The sequence below is a fragment of the Talpa occidentalis genome, unplaced genomic scaffold (assembly GCF_014898055.3).
Source record: "Talpa occidentalis isolate TD23 unplaced genomic scaffold, MPIMG_talOcc4v2.1 talOcc4.5, whole genome shotgun sequence".
In the NCBI taxonomy this organism is placed as follows: Eukaryota; Metazoa; Chordata; class Mammalia; order Eulipotyphla; family Talpidae; genus Talpa; species Talpa occidentalis.
The window spans coordinates 1,449,368-1,462,715 of NW_023604861.1; the positions used below are offsets into that span (position 1 = coordinate 1,449,368).

General features: G+C 60.7%; 1 long non-coding RNA gene across 1 annotated transcript; it reads right to left on the minus strand.

Moving 5' to 3' along the window:
* Positions 1-673: 673 nt before the first annotated feature.
* Positions 674-5,576, minus strand: LOC129146929 (uncharacterized). The gene is made up of 3 exons (XR_008554312.1): positions 5,492-5,576; positions 1,832-2,260; positions 674-754 (listed from the first exon to the last, which is right to left on the minus strand). It is a non-coding gene; the product is annotated as an uncharacterized LOC129146929 (long non-coding RNA).
* Between the last annotated feature and the right edge of the window lie 7,772 nt (positions 5,577-13,348).

The following is a 13,348-nucleotide window of genomic DNA, read 5'->3' on the forward strand; positions in this document are numbered from 1 at the left end:
AATGGCCTCATGTGTGGCAAATCACTTCAGCCCTAGTGAAGAACAACAGAGTATCGTAAACAGGTGAGAAATGTCCGCACCCACTCAGACATGAATCCAAAAACGAACAGAACACACGAGGAAATGGGTCAGCCAGCCCCACGCCGAGGCTCCTTTCTCCAAGTCCTGGCTTCCAGCCGTTCCCCTCGCCGTGGCCGAGCAGATACGAGACTCCAACTGTCTTTCACTCAGCCAGGCAGTTAAGAGATTTTTTAAAAAGTCAAACAATGCCTCTCTGAGCAGGAAATAGTTCTGTCTTCGGGGAGAAAAGGGTGCAGGACTGTGCCTGGCAGCGCAGGGACGGGCGCCCACGGGCGGAGCCACCTGCCTGCCACTGCCGTGTCCGCCTGGCTCGTGCCTTCCCGCTGCACAGTGGAGGCGGCAGGAGCCCCTTTTGTGGCTTTCTTGTGTAAAGTGTCGCGGGACCCCTGGCCGGGTGAGCCTCTGCCGTCAGCTCGGCGCAAGGAAATAATGGTTTTCTCCAGTAAAAACAGTTTGCAAAATGGAAGGCGTCTCTGGCCTTGCAGTTCGTGTGTCTGACAAGACAGTCCCTCCTTTCCCGGGGGAGTCTCGCTGCTGATCTTGACGTGTGGCCATCGTCAACGGTCCCCCCCTTACCCCCCCTTCTGCCCCCCAGCACGCGGGCCACAGCCCCGAGTCGTCTCCAGGAACACAGAGAGTGGCAGCTCCACGGAAAAAATGTGCCATTCTCTTCCTGGAAAGAAAACGAAACAGGTATTTTCATGTATTATCCTTTTGCTTCTAAAAATAGGCTGGGAGGACATGTCCTGTGCCTCTGGAACGCTCCGCAGAACACGTGGTGCCCGGGAAGCTGGCCCGTCACTGCTCCCGCGGGCGCCTCTCCGCGGGCTGTTACAGCGTCACCCGCCAGGGCCCCCGGGGCCCGCGAGGCTAGTTAAGAATTCATCCAGAAAAGCCTGTGCCCAGGAGGCGGCCACCTCTGCAGGGGCCCTAGGCGAGGGTGCGCTGGCCGGGAGAGGCGCCGGGACACTGTGCTCCTGCCGCCCTGGTGCAGGCCCGGCCCGGCCCGGCAAGTCCCGCCGCCCGGAGCAGGCGGCCGGGGGCCGAGGGTAGCCAGACGCAGAGGTGCGGGCGCCGAGTTAGGGCTCAGGGCCCGCAGGGCAGGGTCAGTCCCGGGGGTCAGCTGCCAGGGAACCCCCGGCCGGCACATGGGCTGGAATGCAGCCACGTGAGCAGGCGCCTCGGCAGCCTCTGTGGTGGGCAGCAGAGGCCCAGCCTCCTGGACGCAGCGCGTGGGGACGCCGGCGGCCCGCGAGGCCGGCAAGCAGGTGAATTCAGGACTCCGCTGCCCTTTATTTTAACATGGCAGGAAGAGGGAGCAGGGCGGAATCACACACTGGCAGGGAAAGACGTGAGTTCAGAATGGAGACGCTACAATTCATTGCAAGCAGCTGCCACAGACGCCAGAAACATCAGCGACGTGTTCCTGGCGTAAATCACGGGGCTCGTGGCTTTAATTTCATAAAAGTGGCAGGAACTACCTGCCCCTCCCCCAAGCTTGTTACTCAAAGGACCTGAGCGGGCAGTTTCCGTGGACACCGCGGAGGGGGCGCCCCGACCCGCTCCCTCCCCATGACGCGGCCCTGGAGAGGAGCCTGTCAGGTTGGCAAGGACTGACGCGTGGACACGAGCCAGGGCCCACGGCCCAGGGTGGGCTCCCCTACAACGAGGGGTGGCAGTGGGTGAGTGAGGCTGGGGGCAGTGAGTGGTCAGGAGGGGGGCAGTGACGGCAGGGTCTGCGTCCACCTACCAGCTTCACGTCAGAACGTCTTTCCCAGCACATCCCACCTGCCCAAGGCCTGCCCAGGCCTCCCCTCGTCGCAGCGATGGAGACCCTGAGAGAGGACTGGACACGCGCTCGGGCTCCGCGATGGGGCGGTGCGCTGAAGGGCGCCGTGGCTCCCTGCTACTGGACACTGGCCGCACGGCAGCCTTGGGGCTGTGCCCGAGTCCTGGAACGTTGGCCGCGACGTGCAATTTCAGCGACCAGGTCATCCCGCAGTGACTCGCGCCCAACCTCGAGGAGGAGGAGGAGACAGGCCCATCGCAGGAGACACAGGTGTCGGGACACATCCTGCGTTGTCCCTGAGTCCTGCGTCCTGGTGAGATACGTGACGCCGCACGGCACACGCCAGCGGTGGGGACGCAGACGGGGCCCCTGTCTGAGGCTTAGCAGCATCTGTTGGAATGAATGGAAAGGAGCTGTAACAGGGGGTTCCCCAGGAAAGGGGGAGGTTCCCTGCCCCACCCAAGGGAGGGTGGAGCTGAGCAGGAAGAGGAGAAGCTGCAGAAGAGACTGAGGAAGGAAGCAGGATGGAGCCAGGAGACCTGGAGGAGGCGCATGGAGCCTAGAGACACGTGAAGAAACTGTGCTTGTCTTTTGGTCGTGGACTGGGTGACACAGATGTGGGTGAGACCCGTGGGGAGGCGACCATGGCAGCTTTTATCTGGATGTTGATTTTGCTCTTTTCCTTCGGGGCTTGTCTGGTTGTTTCTGACCCTTTTCTGTGGGTCCCCACTGGAAGATGCTTTAGACTTGTGGCAGGCTTTGGGGCCTTGCTCTGGGCCGACCCCATATGGATGGACTTTTACCCATGAGGGGACGGGTCACTTTGGGTGCTTGATTTAGAAACTAGACTCTTTGCCTTTCCTGTATTGTTTCCTAGTTGTATTAAAGTTCCTTCCCATTCAAGTCTCCTATGTTTTGTGTTGATGCGGCGGATGGCAGAACCCTACATAGAATAGGCAGGTTTGCGGGGTTTGGGCTGCCCCTCTCCCTGTCCTATAACAGAGCCCCAAGCCACCCTCCTGTGTCTCGGTGGCATCTGTGTGTCCTGGTGTGTGTGGGGGTCTGTGGTGTGATGGGACCTCCCTACAGTGATGGAAACAGATTAAAAGACTTTCAAATGGGGCCTCCCTCATGGCACAAGGGGTTAAAACGCAGCCTATGAAGCTGTCCGCAGCCTCTGGAGAGTTCGATCCCTGGCCAGGGAGCTACCCACATGGTGCAGCAGACCTCTCCTGTCTCCCGGCTGCTCCCCTCAGCAGTGGATTTCAGTAGATCTGCCAGTTCTGTTCCCCACTCTGTCTCTGGGGAGTCCAATCACCACCCCCCACACCCCTCTGGTCTGCACCCCAGTGCTTGCATGCATAAATAAATAAATCTTTAAAACAAAAAATAAAAGACTTTCAATGTTCGATTCTTCTGTGGAGGCCAGAGGTAGGCAGAGGGACACCTTCGAGGGCCATCTGAACACAAAACACCAGCAGAAAATCAATCCAACAGGTAAGATGTTTCTCCTCCCCCCAAAGTCAAAAAGGGCCACTGAGTGTGCACCACACAAGGAAACCCCCTCTAGTCGTTTACAGCATCACCTGGTATAGATAAAACTATGTGGGAAACGACAGCAGAAAACTGAGGCCCCTGGGAGCAGGAAGGAGCAGCCTGGCGCCCCCACGTGCCCGAGCCCACCCAAGCCAGGCCCTCCCGGGACGAAGCGTCTGTCTACGCAGGCGCAGGAGCACGCGAGTGAGGAAGGCCGGTGGTGTGTCTGTCCACGGATGCCTGTTTGGAGGTGCCTGGCATGCTTAGGTCAGGGCAGCCAAAGCCCAGGACGCTTAGCTCACTGCCCAAGCAGGCCACTCGGCCGCCGCAGACCCTCAGCACACGGCCCTGGTCTCGCCTCCGAGCCCACCCAGCCTCACGGGCTCTGCCCACGGGGTGTCCCCAGCACGGGCCACACAACGCTCCGTCCTCCCGTGACCTGTGGCGGGTTATGGGGACTCCGCTTCCAGCAGAGAAAGGCTGCGAGTGTCCCCAAGGGGTCCTGGAAGGCTTCCCGTCGGAAGTGGCTCCTGGAAGTTTTGGTGGAAGCCTGGGTTTCCGACTGTTCCGGTGACTGTGAGCTCCCAGTAAGTGGAGCTTCTCAGTAAGCTCATTTATTTTACTGAATCCAGCAGGATTCAGCGCCTGTTGTTTGCAAACAAGGTCTCTAACCAGCAGCTGTCTCTAAGGAAGACCCTCCTGATCTCTGCTCATGGCCCCCTCCGTCCCGGAGGCCTCCCCCCACGCTCAGCCCCCCGGAACGGCGGGCAGCGTGTGTTTGCTAAGCACTGATGCTTCGTATTTAATAAGCATCCTAATATATATTTATACGCTAACAACCTAATCACTTAAAAATACTTACATTGAAAAAAAATGCTTATTTCACTCTCAATGAATAGGTCACGGGGGGGTGCGTGCTTCGGGGCTCTCCCCGGCCACTCCCGGGGGGCTGAGCAGGCACCCCGTGCAGTCGGCTCACTGCCCAGCGACCCCATGTCGGCTGCACTGGCCATGCTGCCAGCCGGGAGTCGATGCTGAGCCAGGTTTCTTGCTGCGCAGGCGACGCCACTGTCGGTGCTGAGCTCGCAGGGCCCCAGGCCACAGCCCAGTCACGGCACATGGGGCAAGCGGGGAGCAGGTGCTTCTCCACCGTGACCGGGCTGTGGCCGGACGGAGCCTCCATTAGCGGGAAGGTCATGAGTCCAAACCGTTGCTCGGAGCTGCGGCCCGACGTCAGAGAGGAGGGTAGCCCAGCTTCTCCTGGTCATGCCACTCCCCACCAGTCAGAATCGGGGGTCAGTCCCTCCCAGGCCGGGGCCACCTGTGCAGACATGCAGACACCCAGACGCCTGGACGCCCAGACGGGCTTGTGTGCAGGGGTGCAGAGGTGCGGACACGCAGGCGAGCACGCCAGCGTACACAAGAGAAACACGCCACGGAGCCCAGCGCGACCTCGGATAGACGTGAGAGCTGAGGGCGGCCTGGCGGGCCTTGGAGGACCGTGAGGAGCACCGGGGAGATGGCGCTTGGCCATCATGAAAACCAGGCATGAAAACCAGGCCAAGCTTGGGAACACGCGGACTTGGCCGCTTCAAGTCGGGGGCAGCCGGGAGCGCATCTAGGGTTAGGAGGAGGGGGTGGCAGAGCCCGGAGCCGGAGGGACTGCAGGAGGCCGTGGGGCATGGCGGGACGAGGCCGCGCTGACCCTGCTCCAGGGCGGCGGCAGGTGGAGAGGGGTGTCTCTGCCCTGAGCCCACACTGTGCTGGGGTAGCCCGATTCTATCGCCCCCTGGGGGAAACCTGGTGGTCCCCCCTGGGGGAGTCTGTCAGCCCAGGGCCACTGCCTCCCTGCCGGGCCCCCGTGCAGTGTGTGCGGGTCTGCCTGGCCCTGCCCTGTCCTCCAACTCCAGGCCTCGTGGGAGAACCGAGCAGCCTCTTCGGTCCCGATCTCAGGGCCCCTGCGCACCAACCACAGGCTCCGTTTGGCCACGCGCCCGCCCTGGGGTGTGGGGGGCGGACCCTCTCCTCCCAGCCCGCCTCTCCTGCTTTCTCAGGAATCCCAGGTCAGGAATTCACAAATGTCACCTTCCTGGTCTCCACCTTCCCTCGGAGGACGGATCTTTTCCCTGGACTCCTGATTCTAGGACTCCTGATTCTCCATGTCCGTAGGCGTGGGGGCGGGCGAGGGGGTGCCGGGCCGTGTGCAGAGAAGGTCACGTGTGCCCGGGAGTGAACGCCATTCCCCGGCCCTGGTCTCCGCACAGGCGCGTGCGCGTTCCCACCATGATTAGAGTTTCAGAGCTCCAGCCGCCGAGATCAAAGACCCCTGGTTATTTAATCACAGCCCAGCTCCCGTCCACGCGGCTAATGAGGGGAGGCGCCCTGTGAGCCTGTTAAACACGAACAGACGAGGTGTAGACGGCGCTCCGGAGGGGCCCATCCTCCGCCGGCCCCTTCAGGGGTGATCAGGACCAACTAACAGGTCTCTTTCAGGTCTGATTTATGTGATTCTAACGATAGTCATCTCCGCCTGTGGGGCCCCCCCTCCAGCATCGTGTGCGGGGCTCCCCACCCCAACCCCTCTCCACGGCAGGCCTCTCTGCTCTCTTCTTGAACTTTGATGCCAATCCTCTTGGAGACACGTCAAACTTGCAGACTTCCCCGAAGCAGCAGCTCTCCACCGTGAGCAGAGAAGGGAGGCCCAAGAGACGGGCCTTCCTGGGAGGCGCAGGCGACAGCTTGGGACGGAGCGGAGGGACGCGAGGGGCGCTGGCCATGCGTCGGGTCCCAGGGAATCCTGACTGTTCTGGGCTGCGCTGCATCTGCTGTGCACATGCGTGAAACCCCCAGGCGCCTGCCGTGATGACACCAAGGGGGAGCGCGTCTGGGGGACTTGGCTCGTCTTCTGCCTCCAGTGAAATCCAGCAGATTTCGAGTGATCCAGAGGGAGCCTCTGAGAGAACAGCGCAGGCCTGGAGCTCCCGGGTGGGCGCGGAGCTGGGCCGGGCCTGCAGGAGGCCTGTCCGAGCTTGGCTCCTGCTGGGCAGAGACGCTTGGCTCCAGAGAGCATGCTCTGGGCACCATCTGCAGCCAGGACAGCTGGTCTTTGCTCCTCTCAGCAAACAGCAGAGGACAGAGTGGGAGGAAGCCGGGGCCCCAGCGCTCACCCTGGACAGGATGCCGGCTGGCTGGGGCCGTGGCCGTCTGAGGGTGTGGCGGGAGAAGGGACAGGTTGGACGAGGCGGCGGCCTGTCTGTGGGGGCGCCTGTTTTTAACTTGTGGAGTTTTGAAACCCACTGCCAGGCGGTCAGGCACGCTCTGTTTTGCCTGCACTGTCTTTGTTTCTATTCCCCGGCCTCCTCTCCCGCAGAGGCGCGCCCTGGTCCAGCGGGCTTGGTTTTCTCAAAAGATTTAAGTGGCGGCGGCGGGTGGGCACATAAATATGCAGCCGTGAGAACCCACACTCATCAGACCATTTCCCTGCGTCGTTTGCATATTGTGGCTCATAACAGATGAAATTAGCTCGACAGGCAATCTTCCATGCAGCTTCCTCCCTGGAGACATTTCTGGCCGTATCCTGGATGACGTGCATTTTATTACACAAAGACGCTGCGTCCAGAAGGATGTGCTTGTCCAAAGAAAGTGTCTCCTGACGGTTGAAAAAGGCAACAACTCGAAGAACCCTGAAAAATAGCTCCAAGTGTGTTCTAAGGGCGGTGCGGGTGCTCGACCGGGAGGGCAGCCTGTGGCGGCGGCAAAGACGGTGCGCACGCAGCGGCTGGAATTATGCATGTCACTCACGGCGCACCTCATTATACGGGGCCGCCTTCCATTATGGGGCTCTGTAGTTTACAATCTTATTGCTATTCAGCCTCCAACACTGACAAAGAGGCCCCTCCCCAGCCGCAGCTAATCTCCCCAACGCTGGCGTTTGGCTGGGCGCGCGGCCTCCCAGCCGTCCCTGCCTGCGGCTCCACCCGGCGGTGTGTCCCCTCGCCCTTCACCCCAGTGTCTCCCCTGCACTTCCCCAAGAAAAATGAAAGACTCCCGCGCACGGCCGGGCATCCGAGGACCCCGCCGGCCGTCGACCCGGCACCGTTGTGGACCGCGGCGTGGCCACCTTGCGGCCATCGCAGGCGCCCTTGCAAGGGCAGCTGCCCGCCAGGGCCCCCAGCTGGCCGTGGGCTCGGCTCCCTGTCTCACGGGACGGGCCACCCCCGACCCTTGTTCTACATGTTTTTGTTACTTTACCCTAAATCCAGGGGGGAGCTGCGCGCTGCACGCACACTTTGAGGCCTCCTGGCTGTTCTCAGCACAAACTCACGGCTCCCAGGCGGCCGTCCTCAAGGCCAGAGTGCCGGGCCACGCTGGGCTCTCCATCGGCTGCCGCGCCTGGGTCCCGTGCCTGCTGGACAGGCCTCCTGGGCTGTTCCTCAACCCCTGTACTTGCGTGGCGGACAAACGTGTCCTGTCAGGGGCTGCCAAGCCACTGAAAAGAAACAGAAAAATAAAAAAGGGCCCTGGTTCCAGAGGAGGCCCCTGGCCGGGTGTGAGGCGCGGGTGTAGGCCAGGGGAATGGTGCCAGCAGCGGTGACCACGGCCCTGAGGGCCACGGGTGCCGGGTTCCCCCTGCGCCTCTCCCCACCCCTCCTCTGACATCTCCTCCCTCCCGCGCCCTGTGGCCCTCTGGGCCAGCCTGCACCCCGGGAGCCCTGCTCTGCCGCGGTCCTGGCCGGGGGGCTCATGGCCATGGTCAGTGGCCCAGGCTGGCTTCTCCGGGCAGTGCCGCCCGCCCTCCTCTGCCGAGCCTGTGTGTGCTGTGGGGCTCCCAGCTGCGCCCTGCCGGGTCCGCGGTCACTCACACGGCTTGTCTTCTCTCATCTGCCCTTGGGTGGCAGCAGTGAGAGGTGGGTGGACGCTGCTGCGGCGGGACAAGGGCAGGGAGGGCGAGGAGGAGGGTCAGGCGTGGGCGAGGCCAGGATGCACCAAGGGGCGTCAGACACAGACGGGGTGCCCGCCTGGAGCCCAGCCCAGGACAGGCCTCCGCGCCTCCTGCTCCTGGGAAGGACTCGTCACAGGACGCTGGTGTCCAGAGAGGATGAAGGACCAGCGCAGGGGGCCGGGAGCAGCGAGGGCGCGAGCCGGGGTAGGCCCCAGGGTGCAGGGCGCCTGCCCAGGGGAGCGTCCTCAGGGGCCCTCCCGCCGGGAAGCGGGCGGTGCCGGGAGCCTGCAGCGCTGAGGAGCTGCACTCGCTTTCAGCAGCGATGTTCATCCCCACCTGGCACAGGCTCTGCCCAGAGGGCAGGAGGGAGCGGGGAGAGCAGGGGGCAGGAGAAGGCGCAGAGGGTACCTGGGAGCTGCCTGCACCATGGCAGCCACCATCCACGGGGCACTGCGCCAGCCCCTCACTCAGCCCTGCGGCCACACGAAGATCGCCAGCGGTGCTTGAAAATGCGCCCTGACTGGAGGTGGACGGGCCCAGTGACCCTGCAGGGGGGAGGCTCGGACCTGGTGCCGGGCCTGGAGCTCAGAGCGTTTACCTGGGCGCTCTCCTGGTGTGACCATGAACGAGCTGCTCGTGGGACTGTGTTTATGCCACAGAAGCGAGCCCAAGGCCTGGAGTGGACACGGCACACACGAGCAGAGCTGGGGCCACAGAAAGCATCCGGGTGGACCCCTGGGTGGACCCGGGATTCAGCCTGGGTGCACCTGGAGCCTGGCCCTTCTGCTCCTCCCAAACCACCCTCACCTGTTTGCCACAAGCCGGCAGGAAGGGGCGGGGCCTCGGCGAGCAGGTGCACCAGGGCGCTCAGCTTCCTTAGCCTGGAAACATTCTTATCAAAGTTGTTGATAAAGCAGACGAAGCTATTCAGGACCCACCACCGGGCCGTTTAGTAGTTAGCAGTTACTGAGTATTTTAGACACTACGCTAATTAATAAAACCTGCTATCAAAGGAGTGTTTGTTGAAAGTGTGGGAAGCCCTGTAATCAGAAGCCTCTTTTTAATCGAGGAAAGTTTGCTCCTTTTGAAAAAATCATAACACTCGAGGCAGCAAAAGTTCAATCGTGATTGTTCACAGGCGTCACATACCCGTGCTGATACTTCCACGACACGCGGTGCTGGGAAAAGTCATGTTTGCTGGTGACTTGGGGAACTGTGAGGAATGTCTTCTTAAACAAATCTTCTTCTTGGGGCATGAGGTAAATCATTTAAAGAGAAAGATTTACCATAAAACCTTACGGGATTTTGTCTAGGTGCTATCAAGATAAACCTGTAGAGAAAAATCCAGCGTTTTAGTCAACATTAAGAAGTATTTGTCACATTTAAATGGGTGGGAGTGGATAAAAGATACAAATTAAGTCAATTAACCACCAGTTCTGATAAATCTCGTATTGGTATGTGCCAAATAAACACCAGAGAAAATTAAATGACCTGCCCGAAGAGAGAAAACTGGAAAGAATATCTGCAAGCCAACGAAGTGTAAAGACACTAGAGTTGCAAAGATACTTTGAAAATACATCAAAATTCATATTCACTTTAATTGACAGTGGAAAGTTTCACATCTAACATGACGCTGCTTAACAGGAATTGAAGATGGAAACAACTTTTTGAGATTGGATTCTAAGAAAACACTGGAAAGATGTGACTCTTTGACTTGGCCACAGAGACACGTTTTCAGCTTTAGGTTGGTCTTCCTGCAAGTCTCCTTGGTTGAAAGTGATGTAATTAATAAAATCAAGTCAACAAGTGAACAACACAGCCCAAGAAATGATACGTGTGGCTTTGATAACAGATATTTAAATACACAGACCTCAGGCTACGTCGTGGAGGCTGGAGATGGTCTGAGTCTAGCTGTTATTGGTGCAGAGACCCTGCCCGGCCTCTGGCTGTGGGGCAGGCCACGTGGGCGGTGCTGGGACCCTCTGACCGTAGGTCGCTGCCTCGGCCGTCAGCAGAGTGGTCTCGGGAGTCTCTGGCGCGAGTGTCCGTGCCCAGTGTTGGCACAGGGGGCCACTCTCGCCTACTGCTGTGTCGGGGGCTGCCGGAAGCCACCCGAGACGACCAGGGGAACTGGGAAGTCAGGGGCTGGAGGGGGGGATGCTGGGTGAGCCACGTGGTGGACATCTAAGAGGCCCGTGTCATGTAATTCAGGCAGCTGGTGGACAAAGGCGGGTGTAGTTTTACTTTTGCCTCAGAGGTTGACTGGCGCGCGTCTGCTCTCTGTTAGCGTAACAGGGGCTACGACATTCAATATCACAAAACCTCCATCTCCCCAAAGAGACATAAAACAACTTTAAATAATAGCTAAACCTTCAGAAAGCAGACTACAGGTCTTTTTCCCCTCAACATTCGCCTATGTTGTAGGTTTTCCAGTCTAAATTCCCATGGGACATTTTTTTTGGGGGGTGGAAGTTATTGACCAATGATTCTGCAGTTTATCAGGGGCTCAGATACCTGACGTGGAAGAGCCACCTGCTGAGAAAAGAGGAGTGAGGAGCATTTCTGTTTGGACTGGAGACCGGGAGGGGGACAAGCCCCTTGGGCCTGGTGAGGGGAAGCCAGGCTACGTGGGTGAGTCGGAAGCACCTGACATGCGCAGAAACAGCAAACAACACAAAATTGTAAAGTCATGCTAGACAGAGGCTTATGTATCAAGTTTTTTCTGAAACAAGGCATTATCCTTGAGGAAAAACAAAGCAAATCACCGTCTATGACTACAGAGGCTGGAAAACGCGGGGTGGGGGGGCTGCTCTCTGTTCGTGACACAGGAGGGTTCGTACCCACACAGCCACGGGAGAGCCAGCCCTGCCTCAGCAGACAGCTCAGGGCCTTCCCCAGCACCCAAATCAGTGCGAGGCATCAGGAGACAGCCCTGCCACTAACAGGCGAAAGTAGGGGAATATGCTTCCTGCCTAAAATCAGGGCTACCCCGGGGCGGAGAGAGCCCCTGTCTCGCAGAGGGGCGCTCGGGGGGCGCAGGGCCAGCGAGCGGATTGGCGCCCAGTGGCTGGGGATGCCCGGGAACATGGTAGGAGCGCCCCTGGGCTGCTCCAGGGCCGCTGCCAGGAGCCGGCCTCCTCTGCTGGCTCAAGGTCAGTAGGAGATCATGTGAGACCAAGTGCACACCCCATTTCTCGTGGTGTCCTGGCCGCTGGCTCCCCAGGGATGCCTCCTGCGCAGTGTTCTCTGCGGGGTGCCCGAGCGGGCGTCCTCCGTGCCTCCGGCTTCTATATTTACCCACCGGAATTCTACAGAAAGGTCAGGCCTCTCCGCCGGTGGAGAGAGAGACCGGGCGGCGCTGCCACCCACGGTGTCTGCCAAATGGCGTTTGCTATTTCTGATTCCTTTTACGCCTATTCATTGGGATTCTACTGAGAAGACAGATTTTCCCTTCCGCGCAGGAGGCAGGTGGCAGCCACGTTTCCTAGCGATGACCAGGGGCCGTGCCGTGCGGGGCCGCCGCGCTCCTGTCCGGGCCGGGAGGAGGCTGGAGGGGCTGGAGGGCGTGCTCGGGAGCAACCGTGCGCAGCGCCCGGGGCCAGAGACGAAGCAGGGAAGGGCCGGCTGGAAGGCGGTGAGCAAGCCACGGGTCCTGAGGGACGCCGGCGCCTGCTCCGGGCTTTCTCCTGACCAGAGAGTGGGCGTGCGGCGACGGGGGTGACTGAGCGTGTGCAGGCGCCCCGGGCCACTCGCCCCGCTGTCCCGCAGCCGCTGAGCCATCACCATGCCCAGGCGGGGCGCGCGGGGTTCTCTGGAGCATGTTTGTGACCTTTCAAGCTGAGCAGTGACGTCCGAGGGAGACGCCGCTGGCTCCAGGCGGGAAGGGACGCGCACGGTGGCGGCGAGGCCTTTGCAGCCATAGAAACTCCCTGAGAAGAGTCACCGGTGCCCGCCCGGGCCCCTGCCGGCCGCGCCTGCCCTGCGTCCCTCTGGACACCCGTCCCCAGGGGGAGCCGGAGGCAGGCGCTCGCACCCATCACCCCGTTTTAATATTTATACAAACGGGGCACATTTATATAAGGAGCGCCAGGGGAGCAAGACAAGTATGTCTGCCTACTCGCCGATGGCACGGCGTTTGGGAGCTCGGTGGGGGGTTCACCACAGGGAAAGCCCAGCCGGACCCGGAGCCCAAGAGAAGGCTCCTCCGAAGATAAACGCGCGGGGAGCCGGTCAGCAGCTCTGGGACTCCTGCAAGTGTTCCGAAGACTGGTGAAAGGCACACGCCTGCACACACGAGCACATGCACACACGTGCGCACACACACTTCTCCACAAATAGTTTCTAGGCAGAGGAGCTGCACGAGAACCAGAAGCAGGTGAGCGCCCGGGACACCCGCCACGCGCAGCTGCCGTGCCGCTCACCGGGCTGTCTGGGGTGGACACAGGGGCGGAAGGGGCGAAGGGAGGAGGGGGAGGAATGGGTGACAGCGAGGTGGGTGCCTGGACGGCTGGCTGGCTGGATGATGACGGAGGGGTAGACGGACAGACAGACAGGTAGATGGATGACGGTAGAATGCAGATAAGGGGGACGTCCTGTCACACCACAGTGGAGACTGGGGACCCAGGGAGGCTTGGAAGGGAAAACCGAACCCCACGGTGGCCTGAGACCAGCTCTTTGACTCCTTGGCTGGGTCTCGTGCCTGTGGATGTTCCGCCGCCGTCCCTGCCGCAGCAGAGGCTCGCTCAGAGGGGTGCGCCAGGGCCGGTCTGCCCTTGATGCCCCCAGACTCCCCATCTTCGTGCCCCTCCGAGGGTTTGTAGAGGAAACTGCTCTGGGTGGGTCAAGACCCTCCCTGCCACAGCCGCTCCTCAGGTAGCCAAGGGGCAGACAGCGCGAGGGAGCGGCTGTGGGGACACGCTGGCTGAGGGAGCTCGCCGAAGCACGGGAAGCCAGTCTGGGCCAGCCTCTTCCGAAGGCCCTGCAGGCCCCGGGTGGGTGGG